The sequence below is a fragment of the Puma concolor genome, chromosome B1 (genome assembly GCF_028749965.1).
Source record: "Puma concolor isolate L17-30 chromosome B1, mPumCon1.1.hap2, whole genome shotgun sequence".
In the NCBI taxonomy this organism is placed as follows: Eukaryota; Metazoa; Chordata; class Mammalia; order Carnivora; family Felidae; genus Puma; species Puma concolor.
The window spans coordinates 56,247,776-56,271,339 of record NC_141670.1 but is presented as its reverse complement, the minus strand read 5'-3'; the positions used below and the strand labels follow the sequence as shown (position 1 = coordinate 56,271,339).

The 23,564-nt window shown below is 35.8% G+C and overlaps 1 protein-coding gene and 1 long non-coding RNA gene across 2 annotated transcripts in view; one reads left to right on the top strand and one right to left on the bottom strand.

Annotated features, from left to right (window-relative positions):
• Positions 1-23,564, top strand: part of GALNTL6 (polypeptide N-acetylgalactosaminyltransferase like 6) — a 1,218,779-nt gene that overhangs the window by 900,949 nt on the left and 294,266 nt on the right. The window lies entirely within an intron of this gene.
• The window catches only part of LOC147581654 (uncharacterized), a 124,220-nt gene that overhangs the window by 15,480 nt on the left and 85,176 nt on the right, over positions 1-23,564 (bottom strand). Inside the window, exon 5 of the long non-coding RNA XR_015250127.1 lies at positions 2,267-2,318. This is a non-coding gene — a long non-coding RNA (uncharacterized LOC147581654). The remainder of the gene's footprint in view (positions 1-2,266; positions 2,319-23,564) is intronic.

Below are 23,564 nucleotides of genomic sequence, written 5' to 3'. Positions count from 1 at the left end.
GCTCATGCGCACGCCCACATGTGCGCCCTATCAAAATAAATACACATTTTAAAAATAAAAAGGAAGGAGGTGGGGTTGAGAACAGTTTGCCAAATCTATAGGTCAAGATGTATTTTTATGTAATTTATTATTGTTATAAGTAAACATTTGCCAAGAGGTTTCTTCCCCCTCTCTGGAACACCAGAATAGTATTCAAAGTGAAAAGTTTTGCCAAAGTAATATAAACAAAAATAAAAATAGCTGACCACATTAACTTTTTGTCAAGCTAGTTGAGGATATATAACAGTCGTGTTGGATCTGAATGGCCTGATTTAAATGTGTGTCTCTTTACCAGTAAAGAATCAGAAGAGGATTTGACCTCTCACTGCTAGCCTAAGTTAGAAGATTATTTCCACTTAGTCTACCCCTCACTTCTAAAGAAGTTATGTGTGTGCTCATTTTTTATCCTTTTTTATTTTTATTTTAATTCTAAGAGAAATAAAATCATCTAGTGTCATGTGCTCTAAGTGTTGCATGTTACCACCGAAATGGCAGAAGGAAACATTAAATATTTCCCCTTTATGTCTCTATGTTCGGGCACTATAAAAATGCATCCGATAACAGAGAAAGGTCAATACAAAGGATGGTGAGATCGTTTGGAAAAATTGGGAGGATACCTCTAAACTGCTTTGTGAATTTAAAATGTTATGGCATAAATGTCACTTATTAGAGGCCATAATAACATTTGAAAAGATTCTGAAACAAGACAGTCATGGATTTTATTTTCAGCATCTTTCTTTAACATCTGTTCCATGATGATAACCCTTGGAAACCGCATACTTGGAAGAAAAGTCAGGGTCAAAAGAGAGGGGGGAGAAAATACAAGAAGAAGAGAATTTCTGCAAAGGTATTGGTATCCTTTGAAGCAACTTCTCTGCATGAAAAGCAGGAAATAAGGAACAATCTTCCTCGAGTCTTAAAATTAGATTTTCTGCAGAAATAACAGAAACCTTAACGCAGAAAGGAGGTTTTTCAAGTTTCAAAAGACATACGAAAAACCGTCAGGTGATTTCAATCTTCAGTTTTCCTCAAAATCTTCCTTCGAGATAGACTATAACCAGGTGTCAATAGAGTTGGTAACAGCCAATGTCACCATTTTTGTGTCTATGTGACCTAGCATGACAGAATCATTAAGGCTTTACAATTCTAGGATGCATTTAACAGTGGGTTGTACGGCATTCTTTGTCAGCTCAAATGAATGCTCTGAGTAGATAAACACGCTAAATGACCGTCATTAGATTCATCCAAATCAATACTTTATTTGGTCTTTTTAGATGCAGGTGCACCAAACAGCATTCACTCTGCTTCTCGTTCTCCCTAATCAGGCACTGCATATGCAATAGAGCTAGAGTGGTGGGGATAATGAAGTTGTATTAAGCATTATTCCAAGACCGTACTGTCAGCATCATTAGGGCTTTGCTAAATAGGAGAATTTTGTTGCTTAGTTACACAAATATTGCAATGGAGGTGGCAGAAGGCTATTTTTCTTTTTCTGAAATCATGACTCCCTAATTCACTTTCCGTCGTCCTGCAAGAACAGGATTCTGATTAATGATGTGGCTCCCTTCTGACAATGTGGTCAGCCTACCTTTTGTATACCCAGCAAGGTACAAACCAAATCTCATTTGTATTAAAATCTTTGTATTAAATGCATTCAGCTTTCTTATGTTTTCATCAACCTCCCCGCTAAAATTGAAAGCAGTGTCATTACAATACCACAGTCCAGGTGTAATTGTATGTAAATCCCCTCAAGAAAGGGTGGGGCTGCATCTCTAAAATGGATATTTGCATATGACTGGAAAGACATAGGTCTGATAGGTACATATAAGCAAAAAACAGCAATGGCAAGGTAATACCTCTTCCCAGAATACCCATTTTCAAAGCATTTATAAAGTTGGACAAAACTTTAGGATGATCTTAAGTTTTAAAAGCAATCATTCAAATATGTCCCTTGATACCACTGAGACATCTCAGTATAAAAATCATCTCTCCACTTTCATAAAACAACTTGACTGGTTTTCTTTTCTCTCTCTCTCCCTGTCCTAACTCCACTCTGTCTTATTCCCATTTATTCTCTCTAGTTCTCTCTCTCTCTTTCTTTCTTGTTCTTTCTCTCTGCAACATCTTGATATAAAAGTACATGTGTGAATATACACATGAAAATGCAAAAAGAAAAATATAAGAAGAGATCAGAAACCATATAGAAGACAGAAAAAAATATTCTTACCTGTAACATAATTACAGTTGAAGTCTAAAATTGGCTCTGGCATTCCGGTCAGCTAAGGCAAAAAGAAAAACATCATTGAGCTTTGAATACATTTCATGCTAATTTGAGTGAACACATACTTTTTCCAGAAGCAAACGTCAGGAAGAATTTAGCAAATATGTTAGAGAGTTGGCACATGTATTAGTGTTTTATTCCTATCATAACAATCTGCACAAACTTCGTGGCTTACAACAACACAAATTTATCATCTTTCTGTTGCAGAGTTTAGAAGTTTGATGTGGGTCTCATGGGGCTAAAATCAGGTGTCAGCAGAAACATGTGCATTTTGGAGACTCTAAAGGAGTCCGTCTCCTTGGCTTTATGACTTTTAGAGGCTGCCAACATTCTTTGACTCCTGTATCTCTTCCCCCATCTTCAAAGCCAACAAAGTTGTATCTTTCTGACCATTCTTCCATGGTCATATTTCCCTCTCTCCACAGCCAGGAAAGATGTCATTAGGTTGGGCCCATCAAAAAATCCAAGATAATCTCCCCTTCTTGATGTCCTGAATTTAATCATATAGACATATTCACAGTGGCTGGGAATGAGAAAGTGGACATCTTGCACAGCTATTATTGATCACAGTATGGTATCATTTTTTAAAAAACAGAGGATCTCAAATCCCAGACCTGGGTTTGTATACTGCCTCCTTCATTTACTAGCTATGTGGCCTTGGGGAAATTATTTAACCTCCTGAGCCTCAGTTTTCTCATCTGATAATAGGAAATTATAATATTGAAACGAAGGTGTTGTTGTGTGAAATGGTGATGTCAAATGCTTAACACAGAGCTCAATAAATCATGGATATTATTGTTTTTGTGGATCCTTATCAATTCTTGACAAAAAGCTAATAGGACCTATGTTTATGTAGCCCTAGCATACTTTTTTTTCTAATTATTTATTTAACTTGACATCCAAAGAGAACTTTTAGAGTGCTTTGAGGAATGGATGGTTAATGTGTTGTATAGATTCCTTCTCTTAAATACCTCATTGCTTCAACCACATATTTGGCAGGTTCTGTATCACAATCAATTAAGTTTCAGCTCCTTGGTACTTGTCCAAAGTGTGGGTATTATGTATTATTGATAATAGAAAAATCCATTCACTTTAGATATCAAAGAGTGAAGTGGCAGGTTTAATATTCTTTTTGTGAAAAATAAACAGCCTGACATAAATTTTCTTCCAGAAAAAAATTCGTACCTTGTGAACCACAAAAGTACCTGTGAACAGGGCCAGGCATTTTCTCAACAAAGCTCTGGGTCTGGCCAAATGCCAGAACAAGCAACCATTTGAAACAACTGGAGAGATAGATTGGACCTGGCGAAGGTCATATGTCATCATGTGTGAGCAATCTTCTATTACCCTCCTGCTCAGGAGGGCAAATGGCACCCTCCTGAACTCCCAATCCAGCACACTATTACTCAAATCAACTTCACCCTATAAAACCAATCACTTCTAATGCTATTTAGAAATGACTCGATTTATTTTTCTCAATTTCCCCCACCCACATTATCACTCCTTCATTTCAAGTCATCATTCTCTATTATTCAAGGTACCAATTAAAATTTATTCAAACTTAAGCAACAGAAAATCCAGCCAACAGTGGATTCAACAATATAGGGTTTGCTTTCCTCATGTAACATAAAATCTGGAGTTGAGAAAGTTAAGCAGTAATGATCAATCAGGGATTATCAAAGACCCTGAGTCATTCAACTTTCCTGTTCCCCCATCCCTCCTGGGTAGCTTTCCTGTTCATTTTACAAGATGGTAGCCACATCTACACACATTCCAATCACATTTTAGGCAGGAAGAAGGGTAAGGACAAGAGGCTGAAGACACACTCTGTTATCAGGGTACCTTTCAAGCAGTGTTCCCAGAATCCTGATTTAGTGATTTTTGCTTACATATAATTGGTCAACACCATGTCCACTGCAGCCTGGGAAGGAGAATATTAGTAGTTGGGCACCTTGCTGCCCTGACAAAGTCAAGATTCTGTTACTGCCACACCTGGTCTAGCGCTATAGCATAGATTCCTAATCCACCAACCTGACACCAATGACCTATGCACTGTGCTTAACCCTTCCCATTGGCATTAAATCTAAGAAACAAAACCATATTTAAATGGACTTTGGCTCTTTTTTCCCAGTGTGTTTGTCCCAACATCATCATCATACCATATTAAGATACATCATAATTTCATTCTAACTTATTTCCACAGATTTATCTCCCACCTCATTCCCCCTACATTTCAACCACACTAAATTTATCATTGTTCTAATCCAATATGCTTCCCTGCTTCTGTATCTTTGCCTCTATCTACAATTCCCTTCCCCTTGTGTTTTTTTCAGACAACATCCCATTGGTATTTTAAGACCCATCATGAATGACACCACTTTTGTGAAGCTTTTCCAGATTCTCTCTATGGTAGCCTTTGCAAAATTAATTGTATTATACTTTTCCTGTTTCCAAGTGTCTCCCACCTTCATCGTCTGAGATTCCTCAAATAAAGTCTGCCTATACTTTTTTTGACATATAGTAAGTCCTCAATACATTTATGTAATAATTGATTAGATAAATTGATGAATTAAGAAGATATATAAGTAGTCAAGAGCTAAAGAATTGACAGTTTTATATGTCAAAATATGGTAATAGATCTCAAGTTGGAGGAAAAGATAGGAAAGAATCAGAGACTCAGGGAAGGGAAAAAGAAGTAAGAGGCCAGGGACTCACCCAAGGAATTTGGGATTAAAGAATCAGAAGTTGAAATCCAAGGATCTGAGCACCAAGAACATGAACAAGAAAGGAAATTGACTATGCCCAGAGTGTGAGCCAGATGCTGGCTGAACTGTCTCTTTCCCAGGACACCTAGATATGATTGTGTTGAAAGATTAACTGAGGTACATTAATATTTTCAAGTGTGTATTGAGCGTACCTCAAAATGGGGCAGCACTAAACTAAAAATGGCTGGAAGCTAGTAAAGAGGTTTTTATAGAGAAGACATGGAAGCAAAGCAAGAAAATTATTTGATTGGCTCTAGCTTAAGGAGGTTTTGCCTTATTTGGGAAAGCTTAGTTAACTGACTAGTTGATGTGAGGTTTCATTTTCTCAGACTTGAGTGCATTGACTGGCTAAGGTTTTAGTTTGCCTACATAGACTGCCAAGGCATTAGAGACACTCTGTCTAAAGGCCTCATTTTATTATTTTAATAATTGGTTTAAACCAACTTTCACACCCTATGGAAGTGATAATCTCCTCCCATAGCTAAAATTTTCTGCATTTTCCTGAATGTTTTTTTTTCTGTTTTCCAAGCTTTTGTTTGTGCTCAATTAGTTAGGGTAATGGGTTATTTTTCTATTCCATATAAAAACTTAAATGTAAGTCTCCCCCTTTTCCTCAGTTTTTCAGAAAATCTATTTAACAAGTTATTTGCATATCTAGTAGACATATCTGTGGGGACTCATAAGGATTTTAATTACAAAAAATCAAAGTAACTTCTAACAGAATATTAAATTCCCCTGGTTCTAAGTCTTTTGGTCTTCACAACGCCCCCAAACTTTTTCAGTTTTGCCACATCTCAAGCTCCACACAATCTTCTGGTTTCAGAAATCCAAATCTCCCTTAGCATACCAGGCAAAACATTACTACTCCTAGATGTAGCACAAGGTCCATTTGCATATCTAAATCCAACAATGATATATGCAGCAGATCGAAGGAGCTTTTAATATATTTGAAGCCATGTACCATCAAAGATGATTGAGGTTATAAACAGTAAACATATTCCGACTTAAGCCAAAACTTCTGACAGATTTTATCCTTAGCTTAAGATGCACATCAGGTTGAAAACGTACACAAAGTTGTACATTCGCTATAGCAAGGTTAGGGCTGGGCTTAGAGCTTCTTGACAAATTTTGAAAGATCTTGTGTTCTGCCTCAAAAAGGTCTGGATTTGGCTGATGAATAATAAGCATCAGTTTCTTCATCAATAAAAAATAAATTGATGTATTCATTCTATGAATATTTATTACATTTCTACTATGTCCCACACAATATTCTACGCTTATAGATAAAGCAGTGAATAAGCAAGATCAAATTCTTACTCTCATATAGCTTAGACGTTTAGGATCATAATTGTACCTACATCATAGAGGAAACTGTGAGGATTAAATTACAAAATGCATGAAATATCCTTAGGATGCTGCCTGGCAGTTCTAATCGTAGAACTTCAACTATTATTACTATATCAGAATATTATATCCTGATAAGAGCACATGATCAAAATATAGTAGTAAAGCAAAGGATAGGAGAGTTCTTGAGAATCAGGGATAAAAATAATGGAAGCTTATCTTGATTCACTCAATTCAAGACATATTTATCAAGAGCATATTACGTGCCAAGTACTGTTCTAGGAGCCTGAGATACAGATGTGATCAAGAAAGAAAAAACTTAAGAGGTGTCACAAAATATTTCTTATCTGATGTAGAAGGTCCCTATTTTATCTGTAATAGCCCCTGCTTCAGCGAGCTGAACTGACATGTCAAGCAATGATCCAATGTCAGGTCTTGTTCATCCAAGATCACTTTTAGCATCTCTGTCAACATCCATTTGGTGCAATCATTCTCCAAGAGAGATAAACTTTTAGTAAACAAGTATGAATGATTCTGTCAAAGGAGAAAGAAATTCTACTGACACATACACTAAAACCTTGATAAACCATGGAAAATTACAAAACATGTATAAAATGAGGTTAAAAGTATTTAAGTCACAAAGATTTCAAGTTCTTATCTCTCAGATGCCATCCTGTGTCATTGCAATTTATGGTTTTTGACCCAAGCTCCCTATGTGCTCACAGAAAAATCTACTGCCTCAAGAAACAACTTGTAGTAATTCACAAGTCTCTTCCATCTAAATTAGTCTGCAAAAGTCACACAGTTGAAAGCACAAAGCTACTGGTCCCATCTGTCCCCATCTTTTCAGGGACTGCCAAATCGCAAGAAAGGGAGACTATTAACCAATGAGAAAATAAAGGTAGTAAATAATCTCAGAAAATATTCAGCTTCACTGATAAACAAATGAACTAAAGTTAAAACAATGAGTTATGCTTTTTTACCTAATAAACTAGCACAAATAAATCTCATTTTTATAAAGCTAATTCCCTGTGCTGTCCAGGAAGCAGTTAAATGAGTATTCTTATATTTCTGATAACAGTGTTAACTGGCCTTGAGGGAAGAAATCTGACAAAGTGTATCATAAGCTATTAAGTTTTTCATATTACTTGACCTGGTAACTCAATTTGTTAGACTCTATCCTAATTTTGAACAAAAGCATATGCATGAAGATATTAGTCACACCATTACATATATTAATAAGAATAGAAATAATTTAAATGTCAAACAATGAGAGAATTATTAATAAATTGTTGCATATTATTCAACTACTAAAACAGAAAAATTCTTAATATATATTTGATACTCCACTTCACTTATACCTCACTCCATTCCTAAAAGCATTTGAGGTAGGGACATCATGCTGAATGATTTTTTAAATACAGAATACATGATTATACATGAAACATATTTTAAACACATAGTGGAAGGAAATGGAGCACAAATTAAATAAATCAGTGACATGTTGGATGACTGCTTTTCTTTGTCATTTTCCATGTTTTTGAAAGTTCTTATGAAATTTGTGGAGAAAATTTTTATTTATAAAAAATAATTCCAATAAAAATTACATTTGACTTAATCATTAAACTGGACACAATGCATTTTGTGGGCAGTTTTGCTAGGTATCACTGGAACTCTGATGTGTTAAAATACACTGAGAAACCTAAGAATTACATCCTGTCATCAGAACAGGAAGTTCAGGCTCATTAGTTTTCAAAGTCCCATCAAGGTTCAGGAAGCTGGGGGGAAAGCTAATAGAAAGTAATAATGGTCCCCACCTGTTTTGTGTGTTTGGCGGCTGGGTAGGTTTGTTTTATTTTTTAGCCTATCAAAGAAAAGTCCCAGAAACCAAAAGAATTTGACACGAATTTACCCAATCACTAAAGCAGAAAATTCTAGGTAAATTTTCCATCAGGCTTAGAATAAAACGTAACAACTCTCAAAAATTTTGATTGTACTTAGAATCCAAGAACAATTCATTTTAGACCTGCCATCTCAGCAAGACTCTCTTCAGAGCAAAAATTTCTTAAATTGCAGTATTCTGTAATATACTCAGAAGTTTTCTTAGGTCAGACTGAGAAACAGAGTAGTCACAAGTTATAGACTATAGCTGTATCTGAAAAAAAAAAATGCATTCTGTGATAAGCTTTTCAATGGGGGAAGAATGGAGACAAGAGAGGGGAAAGTTAGAAATAAGAAGGAAAAGACTGAGAAAGAACAGAGCAGTTCAAGAAATGCTTTTTTTAAATCTTGCAAGGATAGCTACACATTTTATTTTAGAGGCTACACAATGATAAACATCCTAATGGCTCCCCATCATACTCATGACAAGAGCTAAAATCTTTATAGAGTCCTCAAAGCCCTACTAGATCTAGACCTCACTTACTCTCTGAGAACATCTTTTTTTTTTCTTAATTCCAGTATAATTAACATACAATGTAATATTGGTTCCAGGTGTACCATACAGTGATTCAATACATCCCTTCATCTTCTGGTGCTCATCACAAGTCTGAGAACATCTTATACCATGTTTTTAGCTCCTCAGTTACACCTTCATAGTTCTCTTTTCCTGACATGTAGTTGCACATTGAAGACAAAGTTCTCAGACACTTAGGTTGAGTGGATGTGCAGGGCTGCCTCTGCCAGCAAAACAGCAGCAGCAACAAACTGCACGTAGTCTTTATTTCATGTTCGCCAGGTATAAATGTCAAAGAATGTCAAAGCATGGGAGGAAAACACAAAGAGCCTCCAGACATAGACCAAACACACATCTGGTGTTTACATGAAAGCGAGCAGGGAAGATGTGCAGTTTCAAAGACTGCTAGGCAATTACAGTGGGTCTGTTCCCTAACTGGCTTCTGGGGTATCATGGGGTCTGAGTCTCATAGTGTGATCACATTCGACAGCCTTGAGGCCAGAACATCGCTGACGTTTCAGCAATTACTCCATTCACTTTGCCAGCACTTACAATATGCTCTCTAAAAATAACTCCACACTGACACCTTGTTCTCCCGCATCACCTATATTTTTCACCTCCATATTGGTCGGGGACCAGTGAGAAAAACAGAAACCACAGAAGATACGTCAGCAGAAGGAATTTAATATAAGAGCTTAGTTATACAAGTATTGGATAACTTAAGAAGCGAAAAAAAAAAAAAAGACATTAAAATAACCCAGATGATGACAACAAGAAGCTGGTGCTTTTCCCCTGTCCTCCTTGAGCTAAGGAAAAATGGGGATCATTTAGGATGATCTGAATTTAGGAGTTTGAAGGGGCAGCCCTATGGAGCTTCTCGGACCTCTGTGCTCATCTTGAGGCTGCTTCAAGAAGTACTGAAAGAAGCTGGGCACTACGGCCAATTGCTCTGAGTTCAAAGTGTCATTGCTGGGGAGTCCAGATAGAAACAACAAGCAAAAAGGAAGAAAGAATTCCTTCTTTCCTCTACCTTCCAATCTTGCTCTAATATCTTTTATCTGCAAAACCTGTCTGAAAGCCAGATGGAAATAAAAATATACGTGTGTGATGTCATTTACAGAATTAAAAGTTCAGCACTACCTCAAGAGTATATTTGGATCTGAGAGAGAATAGCTCAATAGCCATCCTAGTTCACACTCTTGGCTTCTCAACATTCATATAGACCCTGATACATATATTTGAACTTGTGTATAAGAACAACAAATGAAGCCACTCTCAGTCTCTCTCCAAAAAGAAAAAATACAAAGTCCTAACAATTTCTATAGTCACATTAGGGAAGTCACAGCTCTGACAACGATAACTGTTGCTCTAAATCATATCTACGTGAGCATTTTGCAACCTAAAGAATAAATTGGAATTTAAGTGACAATAATCCTATATAAAACAGTAATGGGAAATAAGGAATAAAAAATAAATTAGTTACATGTACAGTATATATACACAACAAGCAAAGAAGAAAATATAACTAATACATTTCTCAATTCTCTAGTTTGTGACAAAACTACTGATATATGTGATTTCTATCTTGTACCACCCCTTGCATGTTCTTTTTACCTAATGTCCAGTTTGTTAAGGTCCTTCTGGTCCTTTAGGGAATGGAATGACTTCAACCTTTATTCCTGAAGGGTGAGAATCCTTAGTATGTGAGACAGCAATATAATTTTCCATAGTGGTCAAGATTAATCACCTCAGCCAGTAGAGTAACCCCCTTCTTTGTCTGCTAGGTCTGTGCCAGCAGAAGACCAAAGTAGCCATGTATAATCTCAATTGCTTACTTAATAGAATCATTATCATGTCTTCCAGTAAAAATATCTCTCCCTTGGAAACCAGAACCTTCACATTAACTCAGCCCAATGTTGTAGGGCTAGAGAAGTGGGAGGAAAAAAAAAAAGATCAGTAGGTAATAATGAAAGGAACCACTCCCACTAAAACACCTGATTTCAGGACCCATGTATTCCAATTGTGAGTACTATACATTAGTACTTTATAGTACTGTATAGTACATTATATATACATATAGTATATATACATATAGTACTGTATAGTACATTATATATACATATACTATATATTTTGGTGACTTGCTACATGTACTACATCTTCTAATATAGAACCCTACTCTTTCTGGGTGTCACCCAACTGGCGCCATAACTGTATCTTCAGTAAGACATTTTCCTATTCCATCAGGACATTGCTCTACCTTCACTTCTAGACTTTGGAATACAAATAAGCCCAGTTAATCCCATTAGCTTGCTACCGCGTAGGATAACTAACTATCCCACTTTGCCCAGGCCTGGTCTGGTTTCAACATCAAAAGTTTTACTTCACCAGAAGCCATCTAGTCTCAGGTAAACTAGGATAGCTGGTCACCCTACCATTACCACACTTTTTGCTATAAAATTCTTTGTTCCAAAACTTGCAGAACTTCATGATAATGAATAAGACTTTTTATAAGTATAAGGATGATGAGGCTGGCAGAAGCATTGTAGAAAGGAAAGAAAAATTCAGGTTCATGTATATTCCAATAAGGAAAAATCATTTTACTGTCCTGTAACAGGAAAGTACAATGCAATCAACCAACCACTACCCTCTACTAAATTACTGAAGGATATCTTTGGTGAGCTTTCAAATAGAATGTAAAGAGTTTCAAATTCCATGCCCTTTCTAAGAGATCCATCCACATGTCTCTACCTTAGAACTTGTTACTAATATTCTCCCAAGTTCTTCATTATCCAGGCAAACCACGAGTTACTGTCCACAAATTAGTGTATGTCCACGCCTTTGGCCATCCTTTGGTCCTAAACAATAAAATTTACAACTCAAGGTCTGCTTATTCATGGTATTTCCCTTTACCACCATTTTTCTAAGACACCATTTTTTGTAGCTTTAAGGCTGTATTTAGTCCACTTAGTTGATGATAGCATAATATGCAGAGCCATCTGCAGAAAGAGTTTAGGTAAGATCTAGTAAGAATTCTAGATCACCTCCTTCCACAACTTACTTCTAACCTATAGACCTGCTTTTCCTTGATGACTGATTGCTGTTATGCATGTCAAGCTTCTGGCTTGATGGGTCAAATAACTTCCAGTTCATGATGGTCAGCTCAGGTCACATGGTTATTTGATGTCCCATTGTTTGGCATTCAATCTTTAACAAGGCCTAGTTGCAAGTCAGGAGTTGTTTCTCAAAAGTAAAGTAGTTATATACAAGAGAGGGTACGACTTTATCCTCTGGAGGGTACTGTAATTCTCCTATTGAGGCTTGCCAGAATCTCTATACAGTATTCCTATTTGCTCTGGACACTTTGAATATCATTGGACCTACTGGATCAAAGGCCCAGGTGGTCTACAACTTACACTGCAGCCTAGACATGTTGCACAACCTTTCATAATTTTTCCCCTGGGGTTTTACTCAAAAGTAGCAAAACCCCTGTATGGGTTACTCACAGAATGGGTCAGGACATCATATTCTAATAGAGTATATGTTTCTTTAAAAACCCAAAGAGGCCCACCAAGCACTAAGCCTTATTTTTAGTGTTAGATTTATAAGGTGCTTTAACTTGTTTTTTACTATAGAGATTTTGACATGCTGAAGATCACTGAACTCTCCCCCAAAAACTGTACTAAGAGAATTCCCTTGAATTTTGTAGTTTATCTCCCACCCTCTAGCCTACGTGTGTTTCACTAAGATATATAAAGTAATTTCCACGTTCTGGCTCATCAAAAAAAATTATCATAATATCATCAGTGTAGTGAACCAGAGTGATACTCAGCATGATGTTAAGATGATCGAGATATGTCTAAAATAAATTATAGCAGAGAGCAAGATGGTGACAATGTGCTATCATCCTTATCAAGAGAAAGCAAACTGCTTCTGGAGATCCTTGCACATTTATATGGGAAAAAATTTTTGCCAGATAAATAACTGTATATCAAGTGCCAAACTGTGTTGATATGATTAAGTGTATGATAATCCATGATCATTTTCCAGTATCCATCTATGTTTAGCACAAGCAAAACAGGTAGATTAAATGGAAATGTGATAGGATTTACCACCTTTCATCTTTCAAGGCTTTAATGTGGCCCTCATCTCTGCAGTTCCAGGAGGGATATAGTATTGTTTTGGATTATTAACCGATTATAGAAGAAAGCGCCATGGCTTCCACTTAGTTCTTCCACTTAGTCCCTCATTCCACAGGTCTAAGAGTCAATGTGAAGATTCAGCCAGTTGCTGAGTATGCCTACTTCAATTATACATTCAGAAGCTTAGGTCTGAAGACGCTCTGAACTATTAGACATAGGTTAAAATTCCATTTATCCTCTGACCCCTATAAGGACCCACTTTGATTGATGGCCACAGTGGCATTCGGGGTCTCTAGCAATTAAGATCACATGATCAGATATCAATTAAAGGTCTGGTAAGTTCCCTTCCTAAGTGCATTGCCATCATAATAAATGGCCACAAGTCCATTTTAGGACACTTGGAAAAAGTGTTATATGCTGGTGGAAGTATTGCACAGTTCTTGCTCAGTTGGAATCAAATTCTCTTCAATCAAAGAGATACAAGTCTATGTCCTGACTTAGACCTAGAAAATCAGTAAGAACCTAAAACTCCATTGTGTTGACTTACACCAGGATTTTGGCCAGTAGACCTGATTTTCTGCTATATCAATAAAGTTCTAAGTTAGCAGGCTGCCCATTTATTTCATTCATAAGGACAATTAATCACTTCTCAAACTTTCTAGGCGTCAAAATACTCTGATTTCCATTTTACTCTTGTGTCCATTATGGCAATTGCATCCACCTTATCTCTGTTAGTTAAGGACTGATACCTGACCTCAGCCATTGTAGGACTTCATCATTCCAATTGATATCAAGAAGCCAATCTCAAAGGTGCCATTACAAAGTACAAAATGATAGGTTTTTGTTTTTATGTTCACTTTTCATAGTGTATAAAAAATAAATGGCTTTTTTCTCAACTTTTATAAAGGTGTTCATTTTTTAATGAAATTTTATAAAAATTTCTCTAAATGGTTTTTATTTATAATAGTCAATGTTTTGCAGTTCTTATCTACTTTTTTAATCTTTTAATTTTCTGTATTGTGATTTTTCATGAACTCAAGTTCGGTTTTTTCAATATTTAACCATATGTATCATTGTTCTTTAATTTTTATGCTTAGAGCGTCCTTGTCCATAACAACATACAACATTTTCTATACCCCCAATTTTTAGAGTACTATAATTTGTTAGCTAGAATATTTAAATCACATGAAATTTAGTTCGTCGCAATACATGAGGTGATATTTTTTTGCTTACTTTTCCAACTAACCAATTTTCTCAGTCTCATTTTGTTTCTAGATTGTCCACCCCTGTTCCCATTTATTTGTGATGCCTCTTTTGTTAAATACTAACTTTATATACTAAGATGTGTTTCTGAGCATTTAACTTGGTCTTAACAATTATACAAACGTCACCTTGTTTTTGTAATTATTCCATTTTAAGTGGCTGGGAGGTCAAACCTCTCTAACTCCCTCAAAATCCTTCTTTTTTAAACTTTCAGTGTATTTATTTTGAAATTACTCTTTCAATTCTTTTACTGGGTTCTGAGATAATACCTAATTCCCAATTTCATATTGGATGGCTTTATAGCTTGTGATTTAAAAAGACTTAGCATTAATGTCATTCAATTTGTCCTTCTATGAACATGTCATGTTTCAGGTCTTTTATAATTTTTTACAATACTTCTGATGTTTACTTTATGCAGACCCAAAACCTTTCAATTAGGGTCATTCCTTGTTATTTTATTTTATTTTATTTTGCTTGTTATTTTGTGAATTGGATCTTTCCTTCTTCAATTATACCTTTGAAGAATTATTGCTAGCCTTAAATAGAAAAGCTTTTAATTTTCTTACTTATCAGTCTGCTGAAATTATATCTGCATTGTAAAATTATCAGAGGTGTTCCCTAATTTATGTGCATTTTTATAGTTTCACACTCTTTAAAAAACATAACAGGAGTTGGAATTTTAAATCTGCCACAGGTGTTCAGACTTCTGGAACAGAATGCCACTAAATAGTGCTCCACATATTCATCTCAGTTCACTCCTAATAACATAACCCCCAACAAGATTTTGCTGGGAAAGATACATACTTTTCAAGGAATATATGTGTTATATAATATCCAAAATATTACTTGTTTTTTTTTTTTAACGTTTATTTATTTTTAAGACAGAAAGAGACAGAGCATGAACAGGGGAGGGTCAGAGAGAGGGAGACACAGAATCTGAAACAGGCTCCAGGCTCTGAGCTGTCAGCACAGAGCCTGATGCGGGCCTCGAACTCACGGACTGCGAGATCATGACCTGAGCTGAAGTTGGCCGGCCGCTTAACCGACTGAGCCACCCAGGCGCCCCCAAAATATTACTTGTTAATGTCTGTGGTTCCCAAATGAAGTCTTCACTCAAAGAGACAATTACTTCTTGGGCCACCTGGGTGGCTCAGTCGGTTGAGTGTCTGACTTTAGCTAAGGTCATGATCTCGCAGTTCATGGGTTCGAGCCCTGCTTCGGGCTCTATGCTGACGGCTCAGAGCCTGGAGCCTGCTTCGGATTCTGTGTCTCCCTCTTTCTCTGCCCCTCCCCACTCACACTCTGTCTCTCTCTGTCTCTCAAAAAATGAATAAACATTAAAATTTTTTTAGAAAAAAAATACTTCTTTCTTTTCTAAATAATTGAATCTCCTCTTTGCTCACTCATCCAAATAAATCAGAAGGCAGGCATCCACCTCAAAAAATCCAACATGACTGTCCAGAAGTGGTTGGCGGGTCCTGTCAAGAAACATCATAACCCTCCTAGGAACTGATTCCTGCACTGACACTTTCATCAAGACTGAAATGCTCCAGGGAAATGCTCCTAATCCCAGGCCATTTGTTTCACTTTTACAAATCTGTAACTCCTTTTATGTCCCTTTACCTTCTCCTACTTATTATACAATTGTCTTAAATATTTTCTCTATCTACACTGACCACCACAGTAGACAATGTTTTTTTTTTCCCTTCAACTTTCAAACATTTTCAAAAACTAAAGAAAAGGAAAATAAGTGTATTGTATTTTCTCATGATTTTGTTTTTTCTTTTGTCTTTCTTCTTTCCTGATGTTCCAAGACTTTTTTCTTTTAGCCTTTCCTTTCTTTTAGCTAAGAGAACTTTCTTTAGCCATCCTTTTAGGGTAGGTCCGCTAGCAACAAATTCTCTTAGTTGAGTGTGGAGGTTAAACGTTATCTAAGTAGTCCACTATCTAGGAATATACCTTCAAAACAGGAGTCCCCTTTCAACTATAAATCCTTTATACAGGTTGTGATAAAGAGAACATTAAGTGGTGCTACCTGAAATGGTGGCTTATGATGCCAGAACTTAAAGTCTCTAGTTCCTTAGAAGCATTTTGCCTAATGAAGGGCTATCATTCAGGAAGAATTTGGTCTACTGGCTATAGGCTATAATGTACATGCAGCACATACCTGATTTTAGAGTAGGATTTTTACCTTCTACCCATGTACAGGTGATAGAAAGATAATTAGCCTAGTACTTCATTAAGAATGAAGCAGGAGATGAGCACTTGTGTGCCTTAGTCAGTTGAGCATCCAACTTCAGCTCAGGTCATGGTCTGTGAGTTCAAGCCCTGCATAGGGCTCTCTGCTGTCAGCACAGAGCCTGCTTTGGATTCTCTGCACCACCACCCCGCCCCTCCCCCACTCATCCTTTCTCGCTCTCAAAAATAAACTTAAAAAAAAAAAGAACGAGACAGGAGAATGAGAAAACATTACTAACTCACATTTCAAAGGCAACTGAAACTTTGGCCTTTCAAGTGTTACTCAATCATAATCAAAATGAATTGTGATTATAAGGGAAGATTTTAAGTCGAAGACTAAATGGAGTTGAGGCTCAGAGCTAAATGTTTACATTAAAGTAGTAGGTAACTGTGGCCTTAAGTAGTGCTAGAAAAAAAATCTAGTTGAAGAAAATATTGATCTTGAAGCTACTAGCAATGATTTCATTAATTTTTCTCTGTCATTGTAGGAAACCCTGAAAAGGACAAAATTAATCCAGTCGCACATATTCCTTAGAATCCGTGTTTTCTGTCTGAACCACAAAGAAGGCGGTGACAAAATTAGGAAGGGATGCCACAGGTTAGGATGCTGTTCCAGAGCCTTTTGACAACATAACAGTTTAGACTGGATCCTCATTTTCAGACTTAACAGCAAATCACTGCCCAGCTGATAGCCATTAGTCACATCCATAAGATACAAAGGCCAGTGCTCTGTTTGATGCCCTTTCTCTGATTTCTAATCCTTCTGGATGACTGCAAAAAGCAGCTAGAGCAAGTAATAACAACACCTCCAGTCTGGGCAGCTATGTCTACCAACTTTGCTAACAACTGTCTCTTTGGCTGGTTAAATTATTCTGTCTGAGTTTCGCTGGGAAGGTACAACGTTCTATGTGCTTGTACTTCTCCTGACCCTGCACGAACTCTTTCATTAAAAAATCAACGTGGAAAACCAGCATTATTAGATTAATGGACTGTGTGGTGGCCCTAAGAGAAATAAGTAATTATGTTAAGTAAGCCATACCAGCTCAACCTTAAAAAAAAAAGTGCCTATAAGTGGGAACTTGCCAAAACCCCACAGATGAAAAGCTGCCAAAAATCCTATTGTGAATGATGTAAATAATACATCAATTTTTGATAAGCTTTTAAACACATGTTTGCTATAAAAAAAAAAACTAGTATGTATTAATCATTCTCTGACTTGTTGAGTAATCAACTAATTACCAGGATACATCAGAAGCCTGACTGCTTGTGGGTTTTTTTTTTTTTGATAAAACTGAATGTTACTATAAAAGTAGTACAATTAAAAATAGAAAAAAGAGAAGTGATAAAAATATCTATCAAGCTAAAATAATATGGCTAATATTTTAGCATAGTTCCTTCATTTTTCCCAAAACATTATACATTCAATTTTGCACTATAACTTTACTTAACATTAAAAAATACATTATCCCACATAGACACATGATCCCTGAATTATTACTTTTAATGGCTATGATGTCCATTTGGTGAATGTAGTATAATTTGTGTAACTGTCCTTTAGTTTTGGATTTAATTATTTATCATTTTTATAATTATGTTTTAGAAATGTTTAATGCAGTACTTCATGAGTATAATTTATTCTATATGTTGAACGATTAGATTCAGAACTATTCTTAGAAGTGAATTACTGTGTTCAATATTATGAAGATTTTTAAAAAGTTGTATACATAACTTATTTTTAATTATATTTCTGATTCTAAAACTATGTATTCATGATCATTTATTAAAAACTTTGAAACTCCATAAGCTATGGAAAGAAAAAGAATACTTGCGATATCCTATTCAACAACTTAAACAATTTTAATATATTTATATATATCATTCCATTTTTTGTCTGAAAAGATACCTTTTTCCCCAAAATTAGGATGATAAAGTACACTCAATGTAGTCATCTATATTCTGTAATTTTCATTATTATGAATATTTCTAGTATAATCAAAAAGAATGAAATTTTAAAAATAAAAATTAACCACTGATTTTACATGTGAATACAGCATGTTTATTCACTTTCTTATCATTGGATACTGACATTATTTTGAAATATTTTCAATTATGTAAAATGATGTCATGAACATTTTATCATGTAAATCTTTGACAATATCATTTGGCAAAAAGATCTTAAGGTTCTCAAACGGGAGTATCAAAATTTAAGACTTTGATACATTTACCAATTTATTTTTCAAAACTTTTCTTACTGAAGTGCAACATTTAATTTGAAACACACACAAAAAATGTGCTATCACTATTTGGACTTCCAAAACCCGTTGATAATTACTTTTTGAGAAAACACTGGGGCTATTGTGAGTAAATCACAACCGTATTATAATTTTTTGTCAAAATAAAGTCTCTGAGTTTGCTAAGGCAGTTTAGTGTCTAGAGGAGGTAAACAAAAACACGGCAAGTTTTAGTTTCAACTATAATTTTTTTTAAAGAACCAGGTTTTCTTAAATCAGAAAAAAAGATTTGTGGAAGATTTAACTATGAAAATGACAATGAGCAATTCTCCAATGCTAATGACATCTACATTCTAGACAGAGAACAGAATCAATAAGAGAGAATTAGAGATTTGGATTGAATTTAAAAAGACTTTCTATTGTGTGAGCACACTGGAATTTTATATAAAAAAGGCATAAAATAACATTCGTTAAATAAAGATTTAAGCTTAAAATTAAGGTATAAAACTAACATTAAAATTTGAGGACTCAGGGGCGCCTAGGTGGCGCAGTCGGTTAAGCGTCCGACTTCAGCCAGGTCCCGATCTCACGGTCCGTGAGTTCGAGCCCCGTGTCAAGCTCTGGGCTGATGGCTCAGAGCCTGGAGCCTGTTTCCGATTCTGTGTCTCCCTCTCTCTCTGCCCCTCCCCCGTTCATGCTCTGTCTCTCTCTGTCCCAAAAATAAATAAACGTTGAAAAAAAAAATTAAAAAAAAAAATTTGAGGACTCAATCAATAGGTGGGGAAGATATTTTGGAAGAGCAGGCACTTTTATTAAAAAGTCCCTCCATACCATGGATATTTTAAATCTGACAGTCATTATCAATAATTATAAATCTTCATCTTCTGGACACACACACCTTGACACACAAGAGAAGGAGAATAGAAAATAGATCTTTGATTTTGGTGTCCGAATGAATATTTATATATGTTATCAAAAATGTCACCTGACTTAACTCTAAAATACAAAATTAAGCGTTTTTCTAGATGAATGGTCTTAAAGACTGTTATATTTAGAATTCTTCAGCCGACTAATAATGGTACCCCAAATGTTCCACAATTAAAAATAGAATTGTGGATTCTACTGTAGCATTCGTAACAAAAGCTTAAAGGAGACCCATCCTCACACACATACAAAAATATGAAAACATATAAAAAGCTCTCTAATGGGAAGAGGGACAGATTAGAAAGAAAGGGTATCTTTTTTGGCCTCTAAGCTCCTCTATATAACCCTTGTGGCATCACAGAACACAGTCAAAAGCTACCAATAGTCCAACATTTTATAAAAAGACACTTGATCGTAGCTGAGACTACACTGGACCTAGGTGTCTCAACTTACGAATTATGCTGTTTTTATCCCCTCAGGTTAACTTTGAGTCATAGTACCCTGCCCACTGGAGATTCTACATAGCATCAAAGACTTATAGAGGATTATCAGGAGCCACTAAGAACCCATAAAATATGACAGAGATAAACGATAGATGATGGCTAGCTAGCCAGCTAGATGCTTTTACAAAATGTTCATTTCAATTTCACTTTTAAACTAGAAAAAAAAAATAAAAACTTCACTTATTGACTACCATTGACTCAATCTAAGTTTCTTGAGAAGTAAACACATGACTGAGATTTCTATGAGAAAATTAAAGATGGTAATGCGTCATGGACATCAGCTAAATGGATGGAATCCCTGGTGGTCCCACCCATTTAGTCTCTCCTAAAGAATCAATGTTCTCCAAGTAGCTTGGGCGTTGCGAGTGCACAGGGGTGGAAGCCTGGAGAAAGTTTATTTTGGATTTCATAAATAATAAATATATAATCTTTCTCGTTTTTAAAATACAGTCTCAAATTCCTGATAGAACTGTTTGCTTACTCTCACTCACTTATCTAAGATTTTTAAAGGATACAACATACAAAAGCATTTAACTTTGCAGGCTTCTGGAGATTGCATTGACCTTCATTTAAATGAAGCTGAGCTGACTTTGGTAAACTTATTTTTACTTGGCATTTTTATCTTCTGCTATTTTTTTCTGTGACCTATTCTGTCTGTGCTTTGCATTAACCATTTTCATTATATTTTCTTCAATAACCTCATTTTTGCATTTAAAGCACTTATTGATATTTAATTCATTCTTCTGGTATTAACTAGTGTGAGATATGGCATATGTAAATCTCCCTTCCATTGGGTACCAATGAGAAAGTAAAAGGATTCATGATTTAGATCCTCAATGGAAGTATTTATTTTCTTAGCTATTAATGATTATTAAGCTGCATACTCATCTATAAAAATAAAGAGGTAATGGGGCGCCTGGGTGGCGCAGTCGGTTAAGCGTCCGACTTCAGCCAGGTCACGATCTCGCGGTCCGTGAGTTCGAGCCCCGCGTCAGGCTCTGGGCTGATGGCTCGGAGCCTGGAGCCTGTTTCCGATTCTGTGTCTCCCTCTCTCTCTGCCCCTCCCCCGTTCATGCTCTGTCTCTCTCTGTCCCAAAAATAAATAAAAAACGTTGGAAAAAAAAATTAAAAAAAAAATAAATAAATAAAGAGGTAATAATAAAATAAGATGGTCATCATCCAGAATTCTGGTGGCTCAGCAATGCAAGTTTTATCTACCTAATTCCAGAGTTTACAAAATTAGGCAAAGGAAAATAGGTACTCAAAGTGGACTGAAACAAAAGCAATAACAAAAGTTCATGATCAACTGAAAGTTCCATTTCAAGTTGTTAATATGCAAATTTAAAAAATAACCATAGGACAATCTTACTTGGAGTGTTGGTGGTATTTCTATTGCAAGTGTAAGAAATATGGTGGATTTACATTTGTTACAAGAATTCCTTTTATGCAATTATGAGGCTGTATGATTATTAAGGAATGAATGCCTCCTCTAAAGGAAAAGATATGTTTGTACACTTTCTCTAGGAACCTAAGTATAAGGTTGACTTCTCTGTTTCCAAGTCTTTTGCATTAAAAACTAATTTGCAAAATGTTAAGAGATGGATTCATTCTCCTCTGGGTATAATGTGATATTATACAATATAAAACTGACCACCTTTCATGTTAGAACTATGTTTCAAAAGCATTTTTTAACAGATTAAACTGATCTTTTTGAGATATTCCTAGAGTACAGGACTTTATCTGTGTGTTATCTGATGGTTTTTTTTCTTAGCAAACTCCTCTAGAGGTTCCCATTTCATCTTTTTTTTCCATTAGTTTTTACTTGACCCTATAATTATGTAAAAATGCATAATTAATAACTAATTTTAGTGCTTCTGTTGATTAAGCATCTGGTTCATGTCAGGCCTTGACACATCTTTACCATGTGTAATACCTAATGCATAGTCTTATAGGCTACCTTCAGATACAGAGAGAAGAAAGCAAAGCTTCCATTTTCTTTAGCCTTGAGGTTTTGCAAACATTTGCTATCCTGGAATCGAAAATTTATGTCCCTGTGTCCATACTTAACTGCTCCTTCTCTTAACAACTTATTTTATTAATTAATAAAGTTTAAATTCAGAAACTAGAGTATTATCGTGCTGCCTAGGCTTTTTTTTTTTTTTTTTTTTTTAATGTTTATTCATTTTGACAGGGGGGAGGGGTAGGACCAGAGAGAGAGAGAGGGAGACAGAATCTGAAGCAGGCACCAGGCTCTGGGCTGTCAGCACAGAGCCTGACCTGGGGCTTGGACCATGAACCATGAGATCATGACCTGAGCTGAAGTTCAATGCTTAACTGACTGAGCCACCCAGGCAGCCTACTGCCTGGGCTTTAAAATGTTTCTATAGGGGTAATAGGATTTGGCAACAGTCCTGCAAGGCAAGACAGATTATCTTCCCCATTTTACTGGTGAGGAACTGAGGCTCCAAGAGATCATGAGACTTGCCTAAAGCCACATAACTAGGAAGCACTAAACTCTGAACTCAAGCTCTCCAATTATAACCTCTAAGCTCCATTCACCCACAAAGAAGAAATGTCAATTGAATTCAACATCATCTTTCCAAATTATGCAAACTGCATGTAAATCAGGACATCCATGAACTAATTAGAAAATACCAGATAATGTGCCACATAATATATGAGAATCGCTCCATAAATATTAATTCTGGTGATGTTCCCCACACAAACAAGTGAACATAGATGTGATCTGCCTCCTCAAACTGAAACAAAATGTTGACATTATACATCCTTTGTAATTTTTTTTTTGTTTTTTCATTGTGTTTAACCTAATTTTTGATTGTAAAAATAGAAAAAGATGTGGAGCATAATTAAAACAAATGCACATGCTCCTACCATTGTGACTGCTGCCAGTTATAAAGATTGTTGCCATGCTTTCATAGAAGCTTTTAGATTAACAAACAAACATCACACATATGGTTGAAGTATCATTGGCTTCTTCTTGTACAAAATTTCTCTCCTTCTCTCTCAAGAGTAAGCACTATCAATGTGGTATGAACTTCTGGCCCCTCTTTGCACACACACACAGATACACACATATACATCTATATATCCAAGAAAAGCATAGGATAGAGTGTTGTATGTACACGTACAATTTCCACTGTACTTACTATCATACAATATGGTTTTTTTCATTCAACATCACAACTGAGATCTATGTCTGTTCCTATTTATCAAAAGGTGTTACTTTATAACTATTGCAATATATCTAGCGATCCATTTCCTCCCTGTTGGATATTTAGGCATTTCCCAAGTTTTTCTATTATACATATAACCAGTTAATCAGGGAGGCTCAACCCATTGGAATAAAATTGTTTCAGCA